We start from the raw sequence: 21686 nt of genomic DNA, 5'->3' as shown, positions 1-21686 counted from the left end.
CCATGAAGATGATAAGAGAGCTGGAGAACCTCTCCAATGAAGACAGGTTGAGAGAGTTGAGGTTGTTCAGTCTGGAGAAGGCTCTGGGATGACCTTGGAGCACCTTCCAGCACCTAAAGGGAGCCTACAAGAGAGCTGGAGAGGGACTTTTTACAAGGACATGCAGTGACAGGATAAGGCAGAATGGCTTTAAATGGAAGTAAGTAGGCTTAGGTAAGATATTAGGAGGGAATTCTTTACTATGAGGATGGTGAGGCACTGGAGCAGGTTTTCCAGAGAAGTTCTGGATGCCCCAACCCTGGACACATTCAAGGCAAGGCTGGATGAGGCTTTGAGCAACCTATTCAAGTGGAAGGTGTCTCTGACCACAGCAGGCCCTTTCCAACCCAAACCATTCTATGATTCTGTGAAATAGCCACAAAATCAGTGTTGTAAGGGCTATAAAGAGAAAATTACAGAGGATTCTTAACTGCAGTATATAAAATAGCAAAATCTCACATGCTGTCTAGCCATCAGTTATTCCTGCTAGCCTTCCCCTTGCAGGCAATAATAATACAATTGTTTTATAATAAATGACACTATATCATAAATTATAGTATCATCACATTGCACTATGTAATCACAGATAGAGGTAAAAATCTGTTTGATTTTAATCTTTAACTTTTTCAAACTATGAAAAGCTTTCAAACACAGTGTGGAGGGAAAGTAATAAGCTCAGTTTGCGCATACAAGAGGTGATTTTGGATGCCTGGGCATTTCTCTGGCCAACTGAAATGTCTTTAATGGAACCTTGTTTCCAGTAAAAACTGAATACCATCTTTCAGATGGTTTAGGTTATGCACTCTAAAATGGCCTTATGCCAAATCATGAGTCACATTTGAAAATTTAAGATCCTGTATCTAGTATCAAAACCCAGCAAAAAAATTAATTCCTCAACTCTGATAAGAGTAGCACCATATTTTGGAGAAAATGAAAGATCACTTTGGTTGGTTTCTTTCCTAAAACAAAACAAAACACAATAGCCAAGGTTTTCAACCGGCCAGTTAAAAACAAACAAATAAACAAACACAAAAATAAGCCTCTTTCTTAAATGGAGGAAAAAATATTTTAGATTGCTCACAAATTAAACAATTTCTGCCTGCACTTTAGAAGAAAAATCATAATAGCAATGACAAAAGCTTGTCTCCTTTTTCGACATGGCACATAATGCTACGTCAGCCCATTTCAAGCACTGTGCCTCTAAAAGTTTAAACTAAACATATCCTATTTCTACCACTGAATATAAATGCTAAGGATCAAAATTCCCCAAAATTTGCCTAGTAAAATTAGCATAACTAGCAGTTTGCCTGCACAATACTTGAAGAATTAACATTCAAAACTCTTAAAATTCTGCTTTGCCCTGAGAAAAGACACTGAAAAGCAGAGACTGATGGAACAGCAGCCTGCTTCCTTGTCACACAACTTTTATATCCGTAATTCCAAGCAAGTTTTGCAAAGTAACTCACAGACATAGAGTTTCAGGGGAAAAAGTTCAACATAGCTGAAACTGTGTTGGTTGGATGCTACAGCACGACAGACAGCAGCTCTTTATGCCAGCACAGCAGGAAAAAAAACTCAATTGCTTTTAATAGACAGGCATTTAGTGCAACTAGTATAATCTGGAGTGACATTTTCTCCTGTCTATTACGTAAGCTGAAAGCTAAACTTGTGCTTCTATACAGTATATTGCCTATGTTCAACACACTGCCTTATCAGCTTTCTCTCCATTTTTAAGGCATTTTAGTAGCAAAGAAGGGGGGATTTATCACATCTTTCAGATCCCTTCTTAATATACTATTTTCTTCCATTCTGTGTTCATGTTGCTACACAGACAGGCTTCAACAGGAACTGTTCTTTGTTTAATTAGCACTGTTCATACTCTATATCTAAAAACCTCTCTGAGAATTTTAACTATCCACAGAAAATAATTTAAAAGGTAAAGAAAAATCCAGGAAATTCAAAGAAAATAAGAAATTAAAAGAAAAAAAAAACCAAAGAAAAGATGGAATTTAAAAACCCAAGGGCAGTCAATCCATTTTACCAGCATCATTCCCTAACACCTCTTTTTCAAAAGAGGAAAAGCAAGGAAATGGGTAGTTAGAGACATCACCATTTTTATATCCCAGGCATCTTCCAGAATGTGCGAACATCTACCTTCGCAACAGCAATTATCCTTGACAAGATTTTCAGAATGGCACCCAGCAGCAGCCTTAGAGAGATCAGGAACTGCCCACAGAAAGAGCAAAACAGATAATGACAGACTTGCTCTGCTTAAACAGGAGTTTATGACTCCAAGATACTTAAATTAATAATTCTTTCCCAATCTTTCTGTCCATCTAGCTACTGTTACTCACCTCTGTGCTGCCCCTGGATAAAGCTGGTATCTTAATCAGTAACCCTTTCAAGATAGTCAGCTCCGATAGACTGACTTGGTTTTAATGATTTTGATAGACAAATAAAGCTGTCTAAGTGCTAAGGAGTCTGCATATTTAAGATTCAGTTATTGAAGAAGCAAGTGATTAAAATCTAGTGGGTTTGCAAGACAAGTTCATAATACAACATAATACAACACGTAGCATCAAAAGGCCTCACCAGCCAGACATCTGAATACCAGAAGGAGACACAAGGCATAAAAGAAATCAAACCTTCAAAAACAGCATACCAAATTGATTAGGCAACACTGGAAGAATGAGTCTTACAAGAGACACTTTACTGTGTGTATGTGCCAAACACGTTTATGATTTCTCTTAAAAGACCTATCTTGCCTTATCCTGGTAGTACCAGATAGCTCACGTCCCACCTGCCTTCCAAAAAACTGTGTATCCCATAATAAACAACACTGCCCCCATTAGAAGAATGTTCCTTCCAGGTACATATCAGCTCCTGAAAAAGTACTAGAAATGTCCTACCCCGACGTTTTCAGAGCTGCATCATGAGCAGGAATCTCTGACTTTCCCAATCTGAAGCAGGAGCATTCAGCATCTATGCACAGACAACACTGCACAGCTTGTTGGACTACCTATGGGTGCGAGAGAGGTGCTGACCACTCACCCAGCTCTACAGACCACGAGATCTACAGTCTGTAGATCTCCCCATCTCACTCAGAACTGCACATCTGCTGAACCATGCCACTGATGCTACCCTGTGCATCTGACAGAAAGCCTCCTCCACGTGAAGCCTTCTGCTGGGAGCACCAAGGGGAATGTAAGGCAGCAGCAGGCACAGCTCTAGCTCACAGAGCATGACAGGGTGCTGTGCTCAGGAGGTACCAATACCGAGCTCTCTCCTGCCACAAAACCCTCCTGCAGACAGTATAGAGCCCATGAGTGCCCCTGTGAGCCATCCAGACACAGGATCAGAAAAAAAGTTTCGAAAAGCCTTACAAGAGAACAGAAATCTATGAAACTGCTGACAGACTCACTCAGAAACCTCAAGATGCTCATGCAGGGAGCAGTGACTGGAATTTCAAATATAAAATATACCATCTACCCTATACCAGACAATGCTCTTTGTTTTCTATTGAAATTTAGTACAGGGGCTGAGAAGACTTCCTATGCCCACTAGCTGGAGAGGGCTGTGAAACCAGCAGTGGCCCATGCTCTGCCCTTTTTCAGAAAATAGATGCTGAATGAGACAAGCAATGGGAAAAAACAACCTTAAGTTCAGCACAAAGGAATCTTTTTCCTCATTACAGCACAAAAAACACATGGCAGGGGTGTATTTCCATTTAGTTTTCTTTGTGTTGGTTGCTTCTTTTATTTCAGACTGGTGTTGAGCTGGTGAGGCTGACAGCCATTTTCATTCACTTGGCAGAGCCCAGCTGCACGTAAAGTCTTCACATCATGACAGCACTGCTAACATTTTCCCTCTAATTATTTTTGCTCAGTATTCTATTCTCCAGGTCAAAAAGGAAGGAAGAGCTTCAAACACTTAGAAGAGATGCCTCCTTCTAAAAAGAATTATCCAGAAAAACTGCAATTCAGAATTAATAAAGCCTCATGTCTTTTCTACAGAGGTTTTTTGAGTCCTATATGCAGAGGAGAGTTTTTCATTTATCAGGCAGCAGAAAGGGAAGGGCTTTCTACCAGGTGATTTTGAAATTCTTGGTCAAAGGTTAACTTGGTTTTTAACTTCAAAGTACAGAAAAACTGGGAGGTTGAAAGAATACAGTGAAACTTCAGAGAGATATTACCAACCTGAAACCAGGCTATGAAGGCACGTAAAGCTGCCTTCTGTGCTACACCTTTCCTTGCTCTTGGTTTCATAGGCAGTTCCTAAGAAGGGAAAAGGCAAAGTCCATTTGGAAAAGTTTAAAATATAATCAGATTTTTCTGGCTGGCAGCACCAAAGGTGGAAAGGCAGTTTCACTAATTAGGATCTGAACTTCTGCTTCGACTTCAGGTTTTCATAATGTTACTAGATATTTTAAAATATGGTACTCATTCATTGCAGGGTGCAGCACCCGCAGGGCAGTGAGTAATGGTTATACTCTTGCTTCAGTACTGGCAGCAGCATGTTGGACTGGAAAATGAACCTCTATTTCCTATCTATTTTTATAATCAGTTTATCTACCATCTCCTTAATTCTTACCCCCATAAGCACACTAGAAACAAAACATTTAAGTCTCAGTACTATACTGAAAGACATTCACAACCCTGCCATTGACAGCTCACCAGCGACACTGACTTGTAACTGAGGACAGCATTTGGCCCCAACCAGTAGTCTGTATGAAAAATTCATGAGCTAAATCTTTTCACTTCTTTTATAAATAGGAGACAAAATGAGGGAGTCATCACTTAGTCAGCCAGGGAATGATTCAAAATCCAAACCTAGGATTATCATGTTAAGGAAAGTAACTGGTAATAGATACAAAGTATATTTTTTCCCCATAGCAGGAAAAAGGACAAAATTAAGTTGTTCTATTTCATGCCTTTTTTTTCCTGTTGCTTCCATTAATTGAAAATGTATACAATACCAACTAAACATAGCAGTAAGTTATCGGACACAAAATAGAAATCTCTAGTATTATATGAGTAGATACATTTTGCTGCAGCCCTGAAGTCATACATGTTACTGAGTTCTGGTTTATTTGCAAGCTTTCCTGTTTCTCTAAACACAAACATTGCTTCTGTATTTTGTGACTAGCTCTATATTATGAGGTGATATTAGCTGAGGAGGTGACAGCTGACAGGAACTCTTGAATGGAAGGGTCTCTTTTTAACTGATACACACAAAGCTCTGTATTAGCTCTCACAAGATGCACTGTTTACTAAAGATGATTACCCACGAGTAAATAATGAGTCATGATATCCTTAAAAAAGCAAACACACAGAGTTAAAGAATAATTTCTAACACGGGTAAACAGACAGCACTGAAAATTGAACCACTTAGGTGCATTTGTCCTAATTAAGTGTTTAAAAACCAGAGAAGCTATAGAAAATAGCCATAATTACATAAAAAAATATGTCAGAAGATCTTTAAAAGACTGTATCTCTTTTCATATGACTGTAAAGCACCATTTACAGACATACAAATAGGTAAATGCAGTCTTCAATATATGCAGGTACAAAAGGAAAAGGGATTTTTATTTGGACAACACAACACAAACAAACCATGGTATTTTGTCATTCTTGATGGATTACTACTCTATCCTTACAAACAATTCAGACCAAACATACTGGAATTTAGGCAAGAAAGCAGCACTGCAAATTTAACACCATAATTATAACAGGGATGCAATCTGCTCATTTTTATTATATGTTATCAGATGACTTCCTAGCACTTTGGAAATTTCACGTCAGGAAATTAATCTCCAAACAATCACCAACTGGTGAAAGAGTCTCTTCCTTCATTATTGCTACTTCCATATGCATCTTATTTCTAATGCCACCTTACACATTTCTAAAATCACCACTAGGCTCCAAAAGTTCCTCAGGGCAGTATGATAACAGAATGAAGATTATGAAAAATAGGCTTATGCCATGTCCACTATTCATCTGTAAGGATTTTGCCTAAAACAGTTTGCTCCCAGTCATTCTGCAGAGCCACCCAGACACCTGTGAAGTTCATCAGCAGTTTTAGAAGGCAAATTAAAAGGAATCTAGTGATCCTTATGACTTTTCAGCAGCTGAGAGTGGTGGCTCTGGAGTAACAAGAGTTAAAGACCATAAACATACTCTACTGGAACTGTGACTTTTCTTTTAATCTTCTGAAATGTTTCCTTGTAAGGACTAAACTAGAACAAGCTGGATTCTTTAAAAAAAAAAAAAAAAATTAAGAACAATAAGGAATTATGTGAATATAGGAAAAACCGAGCTGGTTTTTTGAGATTATGTGATTTTAAATCACCAGTTTCTTGAAAGCTGTTGTAACATTTTAAAGAGCATTTTTTTGAGAAGAAACAGACAGCCAGTGAGATGGCCAACCACAGCATGGATCTCACAACCTGCCCTGCAAGTTTTCTAAATTACAGACACACTTCTGAATCAGGGTCGCATATAACCTGCAATTCTGCAAGGTCCTCCTCCTTTTCTGGCTCACTAGTGATTGTTAAGATCACTGAAAAGGCACCGAGTAGCTTTAGCTGCCAATGTTCATAATAAGAGAGATGGCACTTCTTCCCTGACAATCCACAAACCTTAAAATACTACCAAAAAGAAAAGGAAAAGGAGAAAAGATCACTGCAATCAGAGCACTTCAACTAGAATAAAGACTCCTTTAGGGCACTTTAACTTCCAGTCTGAAGCTTAAAGGGAAAATTAAATAAAATCTAAAATGTCACACAGTGCTTACAAGACCACATATGCTTACTTTCAGCAAATACCACTGAATCCTATTTTTGCTGTACGTTGCTTTATATTATTGCATATTTTTAACTACAGAAAAATATTACACTTAAGTAAGGAAATACTTCCATGTATTTTCCTTTTTCCTTTCCATGATGTAAATGGCCCATATTCTCAGTGTTGTTACACTAGAGTTAAATTAGGTCAAAGGCATTTAGTGTTCAAAACCAGGACATGTCACTACTACCACAAACGATCATACAAGAGGGGACTTCAGTAGCTGGCTATTCCTCATTCTCCCAAAGTCTTCTTGTTCTGTAATACACAGCTGCCAGTGCTTTACACAACTTAATTCCTATCGAGCACTTCCAGGGTGATACCACCATCACACACGGACCAAAGTCTAGTAAGCAGATCCCCTTGTTAAAATTTTAAAAACCCTCACTTTTTGCCATTACATTTTACCAATACTTTCAGACAATACTGACATGGTCACTAACAGATATATACAGACACTTTGCGGTCTTTGCTAATGTAATTTTCGTTTCACGCTCTATTATTTTTCCAAATCCTGCCTGAACTCTTTCCTGTTTAATCTCTTCTGGTTAGGAAAAAAAAGAATAAATAATGAGCAGTACACAAAAGGGAATGCAGCGTTCTAGGACTGGGCTTGTGTGAACTACAGGAAAATGGTACAAAACTGAGAAGAGCTGGGATAGCTGTAGCATGATGTCATGACCTCTGTTTACAGCCACAAATTACATCAGCAAAGTGACAGTGTTCTGGGTGACCCTGCATTGCTTAATTTTCTCTCTCTTTTTTACCACTACTGTGCCTGTCTTTGCTTTACCAACTCTAGTTACTTCCTCCAGTTCGATAACGGTCTAAACAAACATGTACTTCTCCTACACGTCCAAGCAGAAGACCCAATTTTACTGTCAACACAGCCAGATCAAAGGAGCTAACCTGTTATGGAAACAGCAAGGCCAACACCCTAATAATGCCCCAATTCCTTCTGTTAACCAAAGAGATAAAATTATTCTTAATTAACAATGTGTAATTCAGCAGAAACATAACTTGAATGTAAGTGTTGACAGAAAGTGAAATTCATTGACTCAAAAATACAATGCATTTACTCCCAGAAATTCAGCTACTGATCTACAAAATGCTCAAAAGACACAAAAATACGTGCTGTGCTGCACATCCAGAGATAACAGAACAGTACACTATCTTAATTCAGTAGGTTTTGCTCTGTTTGTTGAATTACATAATGCTGATTAGAGGACATTAGCTTGGATTACAAAGGGAAGAGCATTAATTGCATTCAATACTGCTGGCTAACTGACATATAAGACTATAAGGAGCCTTGAGTTTTCACAAACATTCATCAAGTTTTTCATAAAGATATCAGTAAACAAGAAATGCAACAATATTCAACAATGAGATTTCACATTACAACAGAAAAAGAAAAAAAAACAAAACAAAACCAAAATCTAAGGTAAAGGTCTGAAGAAGAACACGTAAGAGCATGGTATAAATTTAATCCCCAAATCAAGATATTAGAGTTGCCATATACACAGGTGCATATGGCTGGGTATACTGATTCCAAATTTAGCACTGTAGATAAAATTACTTCCATCTTAAAAACACCCTGTAAGCAGATCACTTTGCTCACAAAACTGCTGAGCTTTGGAAAACAGTAGGCTTGCATCACCTACCTTTATTTCTGCCTTTCTTAATTCTCCAGCCACAATAGCCACTGAAGACAATCTCATTAAGTTTTGTTTTGGAGTCCTGACCCCTGACTTCAAACGTTGCAGGAAGATGTGCATTTATTAAACATACATAAGGTTGACTGAATTTCAAAAATCATTGTTGGGATCATAGCCTTTTCTTTCTGACATATCACTTCTGGGCACTACTTAAGGTCATAATCTGCCTGTGATACTCACAAAGACTTTTTCACATGGAAATGAGGCAGTAATTCCACCTCTTTGATATTACTAAAAAGGTAGGTTGTTCACCACTAGGAACATCATTGCAGAAAACACATCCAGGTAAACTAACAGTACAGTACCACAAAGACTGCTGGCATCTGCTGGCTATAACTTAGTAACTCAAATTTACTATGCTGAGACAGAACATAAAAGGTGTGATACCAGACGTCATTTTTTTCTGACTCAAAATGCATCCACCAAAAAAAGCAAAAAGCATGCAACAAACACGAATCCCCAAAGACTACCCTCAATACAGATAAACTCAGCAAAAGTTAAGCGTTTAAACTGTAACTTCTGATCTGCCCATCTGCTTTCCCCACTTTGCCCTGCTCTCCAGATGGGAAAACAGGTGAGGTCTTGAATTACTCATACGTAGCTCTGTAGTTTTGCCCACACCCTTCTTCCTGTTACACCATCACCCAAGTGTTGTGAAATTTGGAGCTCCTAACAGAGATTGCAGATCATAACTTCACACAGCAATAGGTAAAGCTCAGTCCTATTCTATCACATGCCTTGCAACATCTGCCAGGTTGAATCTCTCAAATTCTTCCTGCCTAAAGCTCTTTCTGGGTTTAAATATTTCTTCTCTTAAAGAAGAAAAAAAATGACACTGAGGTTTCCACGATCCTAATTTGCAAATTGTTTCAAGCTCTTTTAGATTAGATTACCTTCCAAAGCAAACACAGTAATGCCATACTACTCTCATTTCCCAAACACAGACCGCCTTAAGACTGTGCAGGGCTCACAGTGCCTTTGCTTCTTTCAGCTGCCCATTTTCACACAAATGGCTTTCATTGACTCCAGGAGATCTTTGAAAAAGTACAGGATGTTCCACTCATCCAGAGCTATTTAAAGGAGCAAGACCTAAAGAAATATTGACAAGATTAGGCATGATGTATCAGGAAGCACTTAGCAACAAAACATTAAAAAAGAAACTTAGACTGTAGATTTGATCTTGTAGATCTGGGCTTCAGTGGTAAAGGTCTCCCTTTCCATATCTTTCTTGCACTATCAAATAATTAATTCAGCTGCAGACTCATGATCATCAAAACGGAATACAGCTATATTTATACAGACATGCTTTGAAGAGGCTGAGCTCAAGTTATAACTTGGCTTGGAGCTGAACTTCACAAAGAGCAGTCCAAGCTTTTTGTCTTATTGCACACTGTGCTTGTACAGCCAGCAAGCAATATCCTCTCAGCAACTCAATGCCCCTTTTCCTTCTATCTCCAACATAAATTGCTGATAAACCTTCCTGCTAGTCCTAAGCTAAGAAAATGAAGTATGTCAAAAATATTGAGAAATAGAATTTTTTCAGGAAAAAGGCAGCCTGCACTGCTGTTGCAAAACACAGGTTAAACCAATGTGAACTTATATTACAGACATGAATTTCTAGCTGCCATTTGTGGATGAGATCCATCTATGAGCAAAGGTAAAGAGATGTCTGCTACACACCTGGCTGCCAGCCAGTGTCCACACTGGTCCCCACAGGGCTGCCTTATGAGTAGGTGTAGCAGTAATGGGAGAGGGAATATTACTTGAGTTCAGGTTTTGTGGCAGCAATTCCGCCACCTTCTTGCTTTCAGAACTTGGGTTTCTTGCTAGAGACACATAACCCTAGAAAGAGATCTCTGAAAAAGCACTGGGAGCCAAACTGGACAGCAAAGGTCAAGGGAGAGGGGAGGGCAAAGGTTCACAGAGTAGTCTGCTTATGTAAATTTGGCTTTTTACATTTACATTCCTATGAGCAAAGTATAATCAGAAAATTACTACTGAACAGCAGGCAAGTCCTGGCTCCTTTTAAAGCCTGTGATTCTTCCTATGGGATCAAAGGCAATGATCCTGAGAATTGTCCTCATATGTGCAAAGGTGAGAGCATGAATTCTCTAAGTTTTAAGTAAGCTCGTAACTCTGATCTGTGCATGGAAAATGCATTTAGAGTACCTTTTAAAGTTACAGAGATGCTTCAGTTGTGTGTGTAGACAGAAGCAATATTATTTGCTCTGCTAATTTGGTATGAATTCATAGTATATTTTTTTTACTCTCCTGAATTTATTATGGACAAGCCTGACAGACCAGCTTAATTTGAAAGTGTGCTCTACACTTTCCACTGAATGAATCTATCTTAAATTATTTTGTATTTCACTCAGCTCTAACAAAGTGAACTGGAATTCTCTTTCAAAGCCTTTTCAGAAAGTTTCAGTCAAGGAATGCCTGAGGCTGGTCTGGACCTGCAGGCTGTCCAGTCCACCACCCTGCTCAATCAAGCAGGGTCACCTGGAGCAGGTTGCCCTGGACCATGTCCACCTGTTTTTTTAGCGTCTCTGAGGATGGAGATGCCACAACATCTCTGGGCAACCTGTACAAAGAGTCTTGCTATTTCTACAGAAGTAGCAAAGGAAATGTTTGGGGTTGGGCTTTTTTATATACACAAAATTTTAAATTCTTTTTCTTCCAACTACTTGAATTCTATTCCTTGGAACAGAACTTGTAACTTGGCAAGAAAGGACCTTATGACAAGGATGAATTCTGCTGTCCCTGTGAAAATAAAATCTAGTCAGAAAGGAAAAATGGGGGAGAGGGGCTTGCCTAAGTTTATTTGTGCTTCACAAACATTTGTTGTAGTACTTGGAAAAAAAACATGTTCCATCCAGGTTCTTGAATTTACCAGCTATCAGGAATTTCAGAAGATGCGAAGACATCTGAAAACAGAAGGGAGCACACTCTATATACATATGGTTTTCCATGTATATGGCTTCATGCAAGGAAAGTGGCACCGGAGAGAAGCCACTGCAGAGCCAAAGCAAGGAGACTTATCCATGTCAGTGCAGGTAGGATGGAGAGATGAGGATGGCTAGCTCAGGGAACAGCTCTATAGAGACAGTATGACCAGAGCCCTCCCTCCCTCGGGAATTACAGAATCCAGCACTTTCTTTCCCCAGGTCATGCTACTCCCACTCGTGCCTAACCTCCAAGCACAAAAAGCACTTCCCAAAACTAAGAGAGTGCTTTGATATGAGGCCTCTTGAAGAGATAACAGCAGAAGATCCTTCTGCCTCACAAAACACACTCCCACCATCCTCCCACCACTGGAAAGTCACGGCCAGAATGGCTGCAAGCACATTCCCCGCATCCTACCGTGAGAGTGGCAGCAGGTGAGATTCATCTTCCCTGGGCAGAGGATGAAAGCAAACAGGCTTCCTAGGAGGCCTGACTATCAGAGCAGTCTCTGGGTTCTCCCAGAGTTCAATGCAAATGAAGACAGCTGCCATCAAGATGGTATCTTGTGCAAGAACCTACTCGGCAAGAAAGAAGGCTTCATGCATTTCAGAGGCTACAGAGCCTATCACCATTTTTGTCCAAGTCTCACAGCACATGTCAGTGCTCACACACACACGCAGCAGAACTGCCAGGTAGGGGTGCAAGGGAGGGAGATGCCAAATGGCAGTGGGACTGGGGATAAAGAAAAACCCCAAAGAACTCAATACTCAGTAACTCAGAAAGTCAGGAAGGCATAAGCACAGCTTCTGGCCAACACAATGGCAAGCAGGACTCTCGTCATTGGCGTATCCCTTCTGGTGGCAAGAAGGCCCTGTAAGAAGGAATCAGGTGTATGGCAGCTGCCTTCAACATCGGCCAGATTCAGCAACTGGAGCAACTGACAGGACATTCTAAGAGGAAAGAAGGTCAAGGATGCTATCTCCATGCATAAGACTCTTCAGAAAAACAAAAGGTCTCTAGGATCCCTCTCCCATTTCTGGCAAAGGAGAAAAGTGTGAGGTGTCTGAGGCATGGGACTGGGGGCAGGGGAAACAGGACAAGCAAGAGAAATAGAGCCAAAGAGTTCGCAACAACTGAATGTGAAGCTGGGTAATCAGGTTAGATACCTTCATGGTGCAGAGGTGATTTTCAACTCAAAATTCGCAATAACCAGTGACAAACTACTGTCACACATGTATAACTCACAGGCAAGGACCACATGCTCACAATATCCTACATAACCAATTGCATACCCTGTGATCTGATCCCAAGTTTCCTGGTTTCAAATAAAGTTAAGAGGAAGTGTAGTTTTCAAGGATGACTATTATTACATAGGGTTAAGCACCCTGAAAAGTGAAGCAATACCATTCATGGACTCTAAACCTTAGTTACCTGCATATATTCAAAGACACCTGAATTAAGGCTGCATATCAAACCCTAATTCCGGTATTTCTTCTCCTTTCTTTAACCTTAATAATCAGCAACTTCTGCAGTTGAATAGTTGATCCAAGTCCTCTGGCCAAAGCTGTTTTATTCTGGTCACACAGAGGATTTCAATAAACTAAATCACTTCAGTAAGTCACATCAGTGACTCAGGCATAACACAAAATATATGCAGTTCAGCACTGCATAGGAAACAATCTGTGTTCCAGATATATTTTTCTCTGTATTGGTAGAAATAAAATTATATTTTAATATTTAGAAAAAGTAATTATTTTGCTTTAAAAATTAAATTTGTCACAAATACACTACAGAGGAATATTCTTTTAACTCATATGTGCATGGTCATGTATATTCTGGATTTACACGGATACAACTCTGTACAGACTCTTTCCCAGTTTATCTAACTGGATAATGCATTTCACCTTATCTTTTTTTAATGAGAAAAAATGCAGTATAGAAGGTAAGACACCTAAGTTATAAAAGAAGGTTCAAGATAAACCCTTCAATTTCCTGAAGTGAGGAACAAAGTTATTTTAAGCCTTATACATAAATGCTACAGCTCATAATTATACTTTGAGGCACCTTGCACACAAACATGCCGCGTTTTTTTAAAAGATGTATGAAATATTAAAAATAAAACAGAGCCGGGGACAAGTTAATAAATCATGGGAATAAAACTATTTTAATGTAAAGCTAGAAAACAGTATAATGTCACATGAAGGCAATCCTACCTGTCAAAAGGTGCAAGAAGGTAGGCAAATGGACCAGGAATATTTTGTGCTAAAGGTCAGAGGAAAAAAACAACACTAAAGAAGAAATATCTGCAATTCATTTATGCTCATTCTTTCCACTGGTAGGAAACCAAGCAGCAGCAGCAGCACTCCATACCTGCCAAAGTACAGCTGGGCTGGAGCACATGGCAAAGAGCTGGCACAGCAGAATCAAGAGAAACAATGGAAAATCATGAGTGGGAGGTGTGGAGTTAAGAGGATACTTAAGGGGGCAAAGGTGCAAGACCAAGTCAATGGAAGAAAGATGTGAAGGTCTACAAATGAAAACATAAGAAAGGAAAAGGCCCATAGTTCAAGAACACTGTACAGCTGTAGATAATGAGAGCAAACGTGACACTTGACTCAAGGAAGCCAACTTGCAACGGTGATGAAATCAGCTCTTCTTAACCACAGAAGAATATTTTTCTTGTGAATGTTTTGAAAATGGTTTATCCATATGCATGTCACTAAGATATCAGTTAGTGAGCAATTGTTCAAGGACCCAACTACACTTATGTAGTTGACAGATACTTCTGGTTTTCGTCAAAGAGCTCCTTTATTTTCCTACCACAGCTGTTGCAAAGCACATCTTACTGTCAAGCAACATTGGTGCTGTACCTGCGGCATGCAGTTCATGCCAACCAACTCCCACGAAGTATTAAAGAAGACACTCAAGCATCAGCATCAAAATAGGGAAAAAAAGTTAGCAGGTGAGCAGAATGAACCCAAGATAAAACAGAAATCATTGTGTATGCATACATACAAGCCATTTGGTTCTACATGTACCAACTTCACTCCGTCCAGTAGAAGAAAGACTTACATTTGGGTTGACTTTAAATTCACTCGATGAGACATTGATCTTCTTGCTCTGTTTTCTACCTTACTATTAGGAGCTTGATAATCAGTCATTTTATTTCTTCCAATGGAAAAACAGAACCCTAATTTATTGGGTTAGTTCACCAGAGGACATAGAACAGTTCCGTAGTCCAGAATGATCACACTGCTCTCATGCATGTAATCTAATTATAACATAAGAGTATTTGCCCTTTTAGCTCACCAGTAAAAATTATTACAGCTTCTCTATATTTAAGACACTTGAGGATATAAAGTATTTCTTTTAAACTACGGTTTAATCTTTTATTCTTTCACTAGTTCACTAGTTTCACAGGATATTTAATTTCTAATAAGATAGAGTTAGAGTAAGATTAGAGTAAAATGAGAATTTTTATGACCAAAAGCATTCAAAATTGAATACTCATGTTAACTTTTGTGTTTCAAATAAGCATTTTATTTGCTTTCAATTTCCTCCTCTCTAGTTGCAGGCTTACATGCACTTTGGCAGTGTGACCATGCATTGAAAAGGTTAACAACAGAACCAACTTTCCCAACCAGTCTTTTTACTTGCATTGTCCCCCTACCATGACCATGCTTAAATTAAGTAGTTGTGATGGATAATGGAAGAAATCTCATTCACGTGTTGTGAATTAAATGAGAGAAACAACTTATGCAAGACTCAATTAGTTTATTCAAAATGTCCTCTTGGACCACATACAACTGATGGAATAACATAGAATTAAAGGAATACAATTCTTTAATCTTTACACAGAAATTTATAGTCTGCCCTTGATTTTAATGACGAAGGTTCTCATAACACATGCACTGTTTTTTTAGTTATCCCTGTACAATACATAAAATCCTAGCTCATCCCTAAGAAGGGAGATTATTTCTTCACTGCACCATTAATGACAAGTTTAAAAAATGCCAGCAGCAGTACTGCCACACTAGTGGCCACGTGAATTATTCTGCTACCTTTTTTGATGGGATAAATTAAGCCAAGCAGATCCCTGGACTCAGACTTCCTCACCTACCCAGAGGTCTTCCTTCAGTTAAGCAGATAGAAGGAAAGCTCCTTGGTGACTTGGCAGAATTCTGCTGTCATACACCTGAAGAGCTACTGAACAGCTTTTATTTATTTACTTAAATGGGGCCATGCAGGAGAGAATCTAGGACTACATATATAGCCATTTCTGATATTTGGAAAGAAGGAAACAAAGATGAACTGTGGAAATATTAGGACAATCCTTCCTGATTGATCCTCTGACCCTTTCTGACAGAAAATTCACACATTAAGATCCTGACCATAATCTCTGGAAACCCATGGCATGGATGTGCTGCCTCAGTCCCTGCAGGTAGGTGGAGAGTGCCTCAGCACTATCTCCACCTTTCCTCCAGAGGCCAGATTCTCATGTGATTTGGAAATCCCACAGGAAAAGGGACAAGAGGGAGAAAATATGCAGCTCTGCACTGCTACCCTACACCTTGCAGTACAGCTCTGCTTTCTGCCATGACGGCCATCTCTCATTTAAGAGCAAATTAGTTTGGTCGGGAAAATTAGCACTTTCCAAATCCTAGAAGGAAATCCAAGGCATGAGGGCTCACCGTAATTGTGCTTTTCCTGCCTTCCTTCATCTCAGCCTATTTACCTGAGCTTCTTTCACATGCATTCCTCTTTTGCCTTCTTTAACTTTTTGTAATAAGCAAACCCCAAATCAGTAAACCAGAATATGATGGTGGAGAGATAATGAGCTCCAGAATTTCCTTTTCCAAGGAGCCAAAATTCCTGGTCTCACCCTTCCGGTGGTAAATGAGATTCTTGCTGGAGGACGTCCTCCCTCAAATCAGGTGGGTTTTTTTGAGGTTTCATCCCCTGACTCTCTTCCAAATGGAATCAAATTTCAAGACAGGCTGCACTAGACAATAAACTCTGACAAACTTCCATGATTTAAGTTTAGCAGTCCTTCTCCTCCCTACTGTCTCTTGGCTGGGTTTTTACAAATAGCCAAGAGGAAAAATCATGCTCATCATCAACAACAGGGAAGCCAGGAGAGGATATACGCCTGCCACAGGTATGTGTTATTCTGCAAGCTTTTTCACAGAACACTAGTATCTGTTATCACTAACAACTTTCTCCCCTTCACATTTGTAAGAAAAAAACCCCCAAAAGGCAGCAAACAACCACATACTGAACAAGGGAAGTACAACACGCACATCAGAGAAAGCATGTCTTATGACTTCAGATGTCCCACTAGTCTTTGAAAGCTCTTTGAAAAATACCTGAAGAAACCCATCTTCAGGGTAAGCAGCCTTCAACAAAGCATTTTCACTTTTTCCAAAATCCCCCATGTCATCCTGACGTAATAGGAAGCGATCAGATAATAAAGTTAATGCTGTAGCATATAAGAGAGTGAACAAAAACACCACCACTTTCTACTGAGCAGAAGAACATTCTCACAAAGAGATAGTACACAAAATAATTGACTCTACATAATGACTTGGATATGCAAAGCATTTTGAAAGGACTAAAAAATTTGGCGTAGCCATGATGTGCTCAACACCAACTCATACAAGACGTTATCCAAAACCAGCAAAAATCAATGGCAGATTTTCCATCAACTCTAACAGACTTTGGTTTGAGCCCCTTCAGCTCTGAAAATCAGAGTTCACACAGTTAAAAGCAGATGAAAACCACAGCTAAATCCTGCCTTTTCCAACATGGAGCCATAAGACGTTTGAATTTCCATCCAGCAGCAGTGCCCTCGGTTTCACAACTGGTATGTCAGGACTAGATTATTCCATCATTAGCAAGTAACAATGGAACACACCAGCTCATCCAAAGGTCACCAATTCAAATAAACTGGAAGAAGGCTGAGACTAATTTAAGGGTCCTGGGACTAATATGAAGGGTGATTTCATGCCAGTTAGGAGAAAAGGAAAAAAAAGCCCTGTGAGGAAGGAAGTAGGCATACACAGTTTCACAAAACTTTTGTTGTTATTGTGCCTTAAACAGCTGTTCTATGAGAAAGTGAAGGGCTATACTTTCCAGTGATTTACTCCAGCTTCTTCTCTTTAAAAAAAAGGCTATACATTCATATAGCTGTATTATTTAGGGTTCAAAGTAAGGGAGAGAACTCAAGCCTCTCTGTGAGGCAATACAACTAACCAATGCAAGTGCACTGATTATGGTAAAGTCTTCTGAAGATTACCTTGTCATTACAGAAATTTCTTAAAAAAGAGCAAACCCTTTGCTCTGTTGTTTTGGTTTTTCTACTCAAATGTTTATTCTGAAGGGAAAACAGGAACCAGAAAATCTAGTAAATTGTCTCAACACACAAGTAGTACTGAACTGTAAAAGGAAAACAAACCATTTTTATAAAAATATCCAGTCTATCAATTATGCAAACATATATTTACCACAGACTAAGTTTTGTAAATAAACACTAAATATGTTACTATAACTAGCAGATGGCTCCGTTCAAATGCACGATTTTTGTGTTAAAATACTAAAGGGAACACGGGTTATACTATAGGAAAAAAGTCCCGTTTGCCTTCCTGGTAAGACCTGGTATTTATTACAGCGTTTTTAACCTGTGTTTTGCCTTCCTGCATCCGGATCACAGGAGGGTAAACAAGGTTTCTAGGGACCACGGGGCTATGGGGCTCCTACCACTCACCAGAACAGGTGCGATCCTTCCTTCCCACCGGCAATTGGCTTCATAGGGCTGACAATTTTCCCTTTTTCATTTTACTCGTACGCTGCCTGATCAATCCACCCACTACAGCTTCCAAACCTTCCTCGTCTATATTTAGTTAACAATTAACACATTTGGCTTTTTAACTTCGCGGATTTCTGTTGTTGTTGTTGTCGTCGCCGCCGCTTTAGAAAGTCAAATAGAAAACTTCAATGGATAAACTCTTAACGGGGAAATACCACCTATGCTGCAAACATAAATAAATCAGGAAGCGCCGGCAGCCGCGCACGTCGCCGCTCCCCCCGCCCGGCCCCGCCGCCCCCCGCGGTGATGAATACCGCCGGTGCCGCGGCTCCGTCCCTGCCCTCCCCGCCGGGCCGCGCCGCCGCTCGCCCCCCGCCGCCCCCGGATGCTGCTGCGGGCGGGCGGCGCCCCGACGGGCCGGCGGAGCTCTCTCCCCGACAGCGTTTGCGCGCTGCTTGCCGCCGCTCTCCCCACCGGTGACGGCTAAATATAGTGAGCGGCCGGGGAGCGCGGCTCGGCTCCCCCGCGCCCGCCCCGCAGTGCCGGCAGGACGGCGGGCAGCGCGGCGATCCCCGGGGGCGCTCCGGGACGCCAACCTGCGGAGCCGGCACCCCCTGCTCGCCCACGCCCGCGGTCGGGCGCGCTGCCCGCCGAGCGGCAGCCCGGGTGACTCGGGTGACTTACCGGCGGAGCGGAGTGGCCGCGCCTGCCCCGCGCCGCTCGCCGCCCGTCCGGGCGCGGTGCGGTGCCTCTCGCCGCGTCCCTCCCGCCAGCCGCCGTCTGGCTGCGGACGTGACCTGGATTCCCCCCGCCTGCGCCGCCGCCTCCCGCGGGGCCGCGCACACGCCGCGCCGCGCTGCGCCCCCCCGGCCCGGCCCGGCCCGGCCCCGCCCGCCCCGCCGCTGCCGCCACCGCTCACCTCCGGCCGCGGCGACCCGACCCGCCTCGCCTCGCCTCCCCGCCGCCCCGAGCGACGCGCGGCGGAGCGGAGCCCAGCGCCGCGTTACGCAACGCGCCCCGCGGCCCCTCCGCGCCGCGGAGAGGGTCGCCGGGAGGCGGGCGCGGGGCGGAGGGAAACCGCGGCGGAGCCGGAGCCGAAACCGCCCCCGGCGGCCACTTGTAGCGCCGCTGGAGCCGGGATCCCCCCGGCTGTGCCGCGGCCCCGCGGGCGGTGCCCGGCGGGGGGGCCCCGGGGCGCAGCCGAGTGACCGCTTCGCCCCAGGGGCTCGGGCGGCGAGGTGCGGGCACGGCGAGCGGCTGCGGGCGGCGGGGGAGCCGCTGCGCGGGGACCGCGGCGCTTTTCTGCTTCGAATATTAAAGTCCAGTGCCCGTGGGTCGTCCTGTCAGAAGCACACGGGCACGGGAAAGGAGGAGGATTCCCCGAGGTCTGAGGCCGAAGGCAGCGGCTCCCGCTAGCAACTGTGCCGCGCCTCAGCCTCTGGAGTGGACAGCCAGGACAGCCGCCGCTCTGCGCAAACACAAAGTCAAAGGGCTTGTTGATGGCACGTCCTGCATCCGGCTGGATTGTCCCGCTGTTGGCTCACATGCTTTTCTCATGGGCTTTAACAGACACGCCCTGCTGCGAGGCCTCTATCCCAAGGGTGCGGGCAGCCCCGGTGGCTGCTGGCGGCTGGCAGTTCCCTCTCTGCAGGGATGCCCAGTGGGAGCTCTCCCCTTGCCCCCACATCCCTGAGCTTGGGGAACCAAGGGGTGAGGGCGTGAGAGCAGGTCGGTTACCCACCTGCCCTCCTGACAGCTGATCCATGCAGGAGTCAGCAGGAATGAGGTGGCTGTAACCAGCACACTGGCTGTGACAGGAAAATGAAGACTGATGGGCCTCTGGGCTACAAAACCGGGGTAAATTTGGTCTCAGAAACATGATCACCACACCTCAGGCCAGCGCAAATGCTACTCCTTGCTCTTAGCAAGGCAAGCAGGTCTGGGAGGCTGTGGGTTTCCTGGCCTTCAGTCACGCTCAGAAGAGTGTGCTCAGAAAAGGATGACAGTACATCCCCACCACCCATCTCTAATTCATGAGGCAGGGAGAGCAAGGAAGAAGTACCCAGAGTCTCATCAACAGCTATCAGCTTGAGCAAGTAAGATGGCGTCTGAAGTAACAGGCATGAAAGCAATAGCTACTTGAAAGAATAAGATCAGTTTGTTTTTCCTTAAGGAATTACAGGAATATTAAAGCCTTCTTGCAGTTATAAATCATTTAATGCAAATCATTTAATCCAAACAGAATTTTTACAGGCTCATGAGGCTCACTCATTTTGCCAAGAGTGAGTCATGTACAAATAAAATGAAACCAACAAAGAAAAGAGCTCTCATACCATGTGTATGTGGGTGATCCTTTGAAAAACTTGTAATTATTTTTTTAACTCTGCCACAGCCAGGAAGACAGGTTTGCAAAGCGAGAGCAAACCTTGATAGCTGTAGCCCATCCACATGTACTTTTTCCTTCACCCAGAAAGTAGCACAACAGGTCCCTTGTCAGGCTGAGGACAGCAATGGCTGTCTAATGTATCAGCAGTCCCTCAAATGCCGTGCTGGCATACTAAGGCAGTGAAAGACTTTTCAAAAAAATGAAAATAATGTTAAGTGATTAGTACTTAGTAAAAGAATGCAGTAGGCAGTTAATCCCTCACTTATGGGTTAGTTAAGGACTTGAGTTAGACTTCATTCTTCACTCCCCATGTCATAAATATGTACTGCTAAACACAGAGCACAGCATGAGCCAGTGGGGTGGTGATGCACTGCTCTGAAATGACTAAAATGCAGGGACACAAAGCCATGTGACAGTGAGAATGGGAGCCTTAAAATGTGTCATCAGCCCCATCGAATGAAACTGACACAGGACACCATTCACTGATGGCAACAGCAAATATTTGTGGGTACTGGAGAGGTACAGCCTCCTACTATATTCTGATGCCAATTCCCTGCATCTTTTGGAATAGATACGTCTAAGTATCTCAAAGTGTTCCTCTAGCCACCTACTTCGCATGAGGACAGACGCTCCCGGGTCCTCACATGACCACAGTTTCCCTTCCATCTGCTTAGGCAGAAGATGATGCTTGCATAAGAAAAGTAAATCCTCAGATTGGGAAATCCAGGACCCTAAGCCTTCTGTGACTTTCACTATCAATGGCACCCCCAGTGCCTGAAGCACCACTCCTGTCTGGCAAAAAGAGAGGTCCTGTCATTCTCTTCGAGTTTCAGGGATGTGCTGTGGCTACCATGCATTCACATAAATTATCTTCTTAGCAGCCATGAAATGCAGGTTCAATACAACTGCAGGACATGTCAAAGAGCCTCTGAAACCCTGCAGTATCTGTGCTG

At 42.3% G+C, this 21686-nt stretch overlaps 1 protein-coding gene across 8 annotated transcripts in view; it reads right to left on the bottom strand.

Annotated features, from left to right (window-relative positions):
• The window catches only part of THRB (thyroid hormone receptor beta), a 157333-nt gene extending 138230 nt beyond the window's left edge, over positions 1-19103 (bottom strand). For 5 of the 8 annotated variants that reach the window (XM_019285661.3, XM_019285660.3, XM_010398947.4 and 2 more), the window contains exon 1: positions 18306-18577. The gene's annotated coding sequence lies outside the window, so the exon portion shown is untranslated. Of the gene's footprint in view, positions 1-18305; positions 18578-19031 lie in introns of those variants that run through there. The other 3 variants (XM_039571677.1, XM_039571671.1, XM_039571661.1) reach the window with 3 other exon arrangements.
• Between the last annotated feature and the right edge of the window lie 2583 nt (positions 19104-21686).

Source organism: Corvus cornix, chromosome 2 (assembly GCF_000738735.6).
Source record: "Corvus cornix cornix isolate S_Up_H32 chromosome 2, ASM73873v5, whole genome shotgun sequence".
Lineage (NCBI taxonomy): Eukaryota > Metazoa > Chordata > Aves > Passeriformes > Corvidae > Corvus > Corvus cornix.
Note: the sequence above shows the minus strand (reverse complement) of the source record. Positions and strands in the feature narration are given on the sequence as shown.